The 7,023-nt window shown below is 43.8% G+C and overlaps 1 long non-coding RNA gene across 1 annotated transcript; it reads right to left on the minus strand.

The window, feature by feature from the left end:
• Positions 1–4,774: 4,774 nt before the first annotated feature.
• LOC127023044 (uncharacterized) lies at positions 4,775–6,528 on the minus strand. Its single transcript, XR_007767393.1, has 3 exons — positions 6,485–6,528; positions 6,239–6,295; positions 4,775–5,387 (listed from the first exon to the last, which is right to left on the minus strand). It is a non-coding gene; the product is annotated as an uncharacterized LOC127023044 (long non-coding RNA).
• Positions 6,529–7,023: the final 495 nt, after the last annotated feature.

The following is a 7,023-nucleotide window of genomic DNA, read 5'->3' on the forward strand; positions in this document are numbered from 1 at the left end:
AAAAAATGCATAACTGAATAATAAGAGTTAAGGGACTAAAACTGTTCCAGTCATTTCCCGCAGAGATCGGCAGCGATTTCAGAACTCAGCCCTTCACAGGGGTTTTCCTGTTTGTTTCTTCTGCAGGGTTGGTTGCTGGTTTAGTTTCTTACCTCTCTGCAACCTTAAGCTGTATATTTTTCCTCTTTGGTTTTTCAGGTACCTCAGTATGGATCATGATATTTTCACAATATTGGTATGTTTTTCCATTGCTGCAAACAAGCTTTTTTGCATCAGTTAAGTATATTTGGGTCCCATTTATGTCAGTTAGGTGAAAACCTTTACAGCATATGGGGCACTTAGGTGTACATGTTAAACACATTTGAATTTTTCTAATTTAGATCACTGAAAACCAGGATAGTGCTAAAATAATACAGCATTGAGATTGTACGGTTAGTAAAAACACTAGGAAATGCTAAAGCAAATTTTCCCGTCTGTGATAATTGTACTACAGTATACCTCTTGGGCTTTTTTTTTCCCTTCAAATTCCCATCTCTAAAACACACACCGTAGGGTTACACATTTGATTGGGGGGAGGGGGGAAGAAAAAAGAAATTAGATCATATATACAGCACAAAAGAATTAGTTTGGCTGCAGGAACAGTAAAACTTTTATATTTCCTAAAATAACTCAGTGAAACATAAATAAAAAATAGTACCTCTCTATACGGATAATCGGGATTTAACTCTCCTCGGTATTTTATGATGGAGTTTGTATGATTGACTTTGTTCCGTTGTTTTCTTAAACTTGAACCAGGTGGGAATTTGTGTAATCTTGGTGGAGCAGGAACGATCTTGGAGCATCTGGAAAGTCTAGCTCACTGTGGGTGATGCCAGCAAACCACTAAAGTTAATTCATTTTTTATCATCTTATAAATTGAACTGTTGTGAAAGGAGAGAACCAGAGGCTATTTTGTACAGTCCTGATGACTTAATTTTCCCTAAGCGTTAGCTTCACCAGAGTGTTCGCCTTACTGCTTCCTTTTTTACATCCCGAAATCCCATGACATTTTACACGCTGCGTTTGCAAGCCCTTCCCTTCTGTCACTCGCAAGGCAGCGTCATTCTGCCCAGGCAGAGCGGGGCTGCGCTGGGGGAGCAGCGGGGGCTCTTGGATGCAGTTTTAGACGTCGCTGTTCCATAGGAACTCACCCAGCGCGGACCAGATTGGCCTCTCCTGGAGAGCCTCCCACGGGGCCGTGCGTCTGAGCATCCCCCGCTTTTCACTGTCGTCTAATGCCCGCTGAACGCTGCCAGCACGTTCCCACCGCCAGCCCTCGGGGTCTTTGGTAATGCTCTTGGTTCCTGTTGCTCCCTGCATAAGGGTCCCAACCTCCCAGTCTCGGCTGAAGAGCAAGCTGCACGTCCTGCGGGCGAGAGGAACGCTTGAGAACGGGGTGCCCAGAATTCAAAGCCACCAGGCAATTAAAGATACTCCTGTATTTATTATTCACCATGTTACTGCACAAGATTTTACAGAATGACTCACGTTTCTGAGCCACTGGCGAACCTTGGCTCACGGTCCTGATTTGTCCAGTTTAAAAAAACCAAAAAGCACCTCTGCCCACACGAACTGGTGCAGAGCCGTCCCAAAGGCAGCGAGCGCCTGGTCCGGCGGTGCGGCAGCCTGGCACGGCGGCCGCGCTGACCCCCCGGCAGCCACCCCAGCAGGCTGGGCAGGGCCGGGAGCGGAGCAGAGGGGATCCGGTGATGCCGGGAGGTGCCCGTACACCCCCCGGCCAGGGATCCCAGCTCCACCTGGGCCTTCACACGGGGCTGGATTTCATCCGCTCCACGTAAGGCATGATTGGCTTTTTCGACAGGCATTACTCAGGCGCACTAGCGACGGGTACACGCAGCAGCCCTGGCCACCCCTGCGCCGCGCCGGCCGCCCCCTCCCCTGCGAGCGCTCGCAGCAGCAACCCCCCCCGGCTCCCCGCCACGGGCACAAAGGGTTAAACACCTCCTGCCACCCATAACCATCCTTCTCCCAGATCACATGGCCCCTCAGCATCTCCGTACAAAAGGCCTGATTTAATCCCGGTTGCAGACGACTCACATTGTACTCGCAGACTTCCAGCGATGTCAGGCGATCGGGTTTCCAGCTAATATCCAAGGCACAGCCCAAGCATAGAGCAGGAACAAAGACTTCTTTGTTACTGAAAGAAAAAAAATCCCCTGAAGATATTAGCAGTGCAGTAGAGTTCAAACTGTTAAATGATTCAAATATTATTTAATGAATACATTTGCAATGAGGTCTCACAACCCAGAACACTTTTTAAATCATCATTTACAAAGAGCCCGCCTCTTCGTTTACTTCTTTATGAAGTCGTTGCTTTCAGGTTTTAATTATAGCCATTTTGCTTCCAGGCTTTTTCAGGGACTTCACTTGTTGGCGTAGCTCGGTTCTTTTTATGATACGGTTTAGCTGGTGACTACTGGATCTTTCAGAAGTCCTTACAATCACGTCCCCTTAATTTACCTTGGACTGCATTTCTGTGGCTGTAAGAAACGAGGGAGACAGAGAGCCTGTTGCAAAAGAAGAAACGGCATTAGGTACTGTTCTAGAGGGTGCTAAAAACAAGCGTTTAAAATTAGGAAATTTGTTAAATTAGTGTATCAAGATTTTAACTGGAATTGGAGAAGCACTGCAAAGTTCAAATTCCACAAATACCTTGAATTTCTTGTTCAAGTCTTGGATATACAATTCTAAAACAGAAAGCCATATCATTTTAGAGAGAAAAAAATAAAGAAACAAAGTAGATGGGGTTCTAGAAAGAAACATGTCTCCAACCTGAGGAAATCAAGTTTTAAAATTAAATTTGAGTTTACTGTACTTATAGCAATGAGAAATCCACGGCTGCTCTGAAGCATGGAAGGCAGATATCTGACCTGAAGGGTAACACCGGTACATCTAGGACTGTGCAGGTGCATGCTGAGATTTGTATTTTTTCAAAAATACAGCGTATCTAGGAAAAACGGGGGGAAAGAGCAACAAAGCAGAGTAAGTACATGAACAAGTATCAAAACAAGTAGAAGAACAAGTACCAGAAAATAAGGCATAGGGCAATAGCAGAACTACTTCCAGATGCTGTCAGCAGAGTGCATTGCAAAGCAAAATGTAAAATACATACCCCTGCACCAGCAAATCGTTCTTGTCTCTATTGCCTGGGGGGGTTGTACACATTAAAATAGCCACTTCACGTGCATCTCTACAGAGGAAAGGGGAGGAACATCAGAACCACAACCCACTGTTCAAACAGAGGCAGCACAAGCGATACAGCACCCCGCGTACGCTTGAACTGTCGGAATTTCACTCAAGTCAAATTAAGGGTCCAGCTTGTCCTCATGTAGGCTATGCCTCAGGAGGAAGTCGTTGAAAATACGCCTCCAAAAGCTGGTTTTGACACATTGTTCTTTTAAATTATTCCAAGTGCCAGAACTTTGTTCTTGGTATGGTTTGCCCATTGAATTCTGCCCGCAGCAGGTAACAAGAAGGAGAGGTGGCTATCAAGAGTAACACTGGATAAAATATCCCCCGTGGGTAAACGCCCCGGTGACAGGCATGGCAGTCATTGTCCTCTGGATAATCTCTGTTTCATTTCCCACTCTCCTCAGAGCTTAGAGACACCCTCTTTCCCTCATGTAAAGGTTCGCTTTCCTTACTTTGGCAAGTTCCTTTAAAATTGTTCCTTTCCAGCCTACGTGTGAATAAGGCTGACTCAAACCTTGCAGGGCAACACCATGGTCTTGACAATTAGTTGCTGTTGATTAAAATTCATTTTCCATATAAATTCAAGCAAGTAGAAAGTCTTTCATAAAAAGTTACAAAGCTACAAAGAAAATATTTTTCTGATGTCTCTATTGAGACATAATTCAATAGAAAAGACTCCATTGAATGGCATGCACTGAATAAAAAAATCACAGTTACAGCCCCAAGTTTCAGACTTTGCCATAAAACCACGGCAATGTCCCAGGAGTACGCGCTCGCTCGGTTTTCTTTTTTTCCTCCCCCCGCCCATGTGAGAAATAGCATTCCCAAAAGGAAACTCATAGAAAGATTAATTAATGACAGAGGCATAAATAGTGAATTTGCATGGCATCTGAGTGCCCTTAGTTTTACGGCAGGGATCCGTAGGCCCTGCCTGGGGCCAGGGATTAGAGCGGCAGGCGGCTCCCCGGGGCAGGGGTGGAAAATGGGCCGAGAGGGAGAGGAGGTGAGAGCATCTCTGAGAGCCTTCACTCGCCCAGCAGCACTAAGCCTGAGCTGTCTTTGCAGAAAGCCATTCATTTTCTCCGGCCATCACGTTGGCTGGACCAACCCCTTTGTGCAGGATCTCAGAACAACCCTAATTTTTGAAGAATCTTAAAAAAAAATAAATAAATTAAATTTCTTTGTCAGATTAATATAAAAATGTTGATAGCAGCTGCTGAAATTTTTGTAGTGGTCAACAAAAGGGTAACAATCACTATGTTTTGTTGTTTATTGAAAAATTTTGCTAAAATAAAAATGTGAAAATGGAAAAAGTCTTTCAAGTAATTCTAGTATAGTTCCTAAGGAAAAAGACCCTTGGAAAAAATGTTATTGTTACAAAATGTAAGCATACAGAAAATGACAGATTTCTAAATCAGAAGAAACAAAGGTATCCCATAAAATTGTCCATAGCCTCTCCATAGATCATTTGAGCCCAACCACGAAACCAATAGGTTCTTCTCCACCCCCCCGCCCTGCGAGTCACCCATAACCAAGTGGTACATCTTGGCAGACATCCCGGTACCTGCTGGGAGGCTGTAAAGACAGAGCCAGGCTCTTCCCAGCGGTGCCGGCGGGCACAGGCGGCAGCACGGGAGATCCCGACAGGCACGAGGGCAGAGTCCTCGCCAGGAAGGCCGTCAGCCGCGGGATCCCCGGCCGCAGGGAGACGTCCTCCATCCACAGCGGGACACGGCGCTGGATGACCTGATCCCGCTTCAAAGCTGGTCCTGCTCCGAGCAGGGCTGGACCCCTCGGCCGCCGCCTGAAGCATGCAGTGTGTCCATAAAAGCTCCGTAAGCTGCCAAAATATCGGCTCCTCTTTCAACTGAGAAAAGAACGACTTGGTTGAGACGGGGTTCTTTGTCTGTTTGGCCACCAGCACTGCAAAACCATCGAAACATCCAAATGTCTCTTTGCCACTGCGCAGCTGAAAACGGGAGGATCCTTTATTTGCTTGACTCTCTTCAAGCAAAAACGACCCCAGGACGTCGGGGCTGGCGTAGGAATACCGTAAAACGGAATAGAATGGCTTGAACTTTCGCAATGCATCATCATTTGCTAAAGCTAATGTTAACTTTGGGAGACACCATTATCTACAAATTAATGGAAAGTGAAAAGAAATGTCTGCTTTAGCTAATTGCCCAACACAAATACTGCATAATAGAGCAAAAGGCGCCATAGATAAGGCTTTATGTGAATTTGAAGGCTGCGTAACAAACGCTCAGTTCTTTTTCCTCATCTAGCAGAACTTGCAGAATTACAGCCCATATTTCATTTTGTCAGCCCTGACTATTTGGAAATGCTGGAGTCTGTCCCCACGAGATACTTGTTCCTAAAACCTACATCTGAAAGGGTTTTTAAATGTTTTCTAGCAATCAGAAATATATTATGTGCAGTGAGCTAGTATTTCCTGGTTACAATTTAAATGCTTTTGAGATAAGAAGACGCTCTAATTGACTGAATACTATTTATATTTCTTTCTATTGTGCTAAAAGTTTTTGATGCAGCCTCAAAATTGGAACAGCCTGACTTCTGCATGCTCTGACTTCTGATATAAACACACGCAGAGAGGGAAAGTTACAGCAAAAAACTAATGACAGCTGCTGTATTCATAAATGTAACTTAGCTAAAAACACATGAAGGCAAGTCAGAAAAATGGTGAGTAAATTCACTCACCAACTTCATACATATATATACACACACACCCCCTTATTTTTGTAATTCTGTATCAGCAAATACATTTCACCCAATTGCACCAGTTTCTTCTTAAAAAAAAAAAAAGGCAAGTTTACTCTTTCAGAGAAGAGTGCTAATGTCAACGGAAATTCGGAAAAAAACAGATAATGCTTGTTTATTTGTATGAAATATACTGAATCCTGAGACACTCAAAAGTATCTGTCATAGATGACTGTTTCAGCAGTCATATTAGGAAATTAATGCTCACCTTTAAATCTTACTTCTTTCAGTTGCTGGAAACTCATGGAATATATCATGTTCGTTCCTACCTCAAATGGAGCAACAGAAATAATATTTTTTACATAAACAGAATAGCATAAATTGCAAAAAATATTGTAAATATTGATTCTGCTACCAAGAGCTTCAAATTAAAGACTATTTACTGGTATAAAGTTTCAGGAATCAAATTTTTAAAAAGAAAGGATGTATTGAAATGCAGTGACAAAACGAATACATGCTACAAAAGCTCCTGGGAGTGATCCACTGCTGCGTGCTGCTGTACCCGAGGTGCTTCAGCTGGGGCTCTGGCTTTTCTTTTACTTCCTCAGGTATATCTGTATTTATTTTAAAGCACAAGCAATTAGCAAACATTCCATCCCAATTAATGCTGGCTACAGATCCTTTTCAGGGAAGCTGGCAAACTACCAGGTGTGAGGAAAAGGTTTTGCTGATGGTGATCAGAGACGGTGCTCTGATTTTCTTCTAACCCCCTATTCCAGCTGTAATCCGTTAGTACTTTACAACAGGGGCGGGGGAGGGAGATACTTACTGCAGGAACCATGGGACCAAGACTGAAGTTTAAATTGTGTGTATGAGTGATATAAAATAAAAATGTTGTTCCTTTTAACATGTTGCCCTACTAAAGCTTGATTTAGAGTATGTTGACTGTAACAGAGTATTTTGCGTTGCAGAGATTCTGACCCTAGCAGGAAACACAGCAAGAACAAAATACCCCTGTCACCACTAACATCTGAGGTATTTCTTTTTCACTGT

The sequence above is a fragment of the Gymnogyps californianus genome, chromosome 16, assembly GCF_018139145.2.
Source record: "Gymnogyps californianus isolate 813 chromosome 16, ASM1813914v2, whole genome shotgun sequence".
NCBI lineage: Eukaryota > Metazoa > Chordata > Aves > Accipitriformes > Cathartidae > Gymnogyps > Gymnogyps californianus.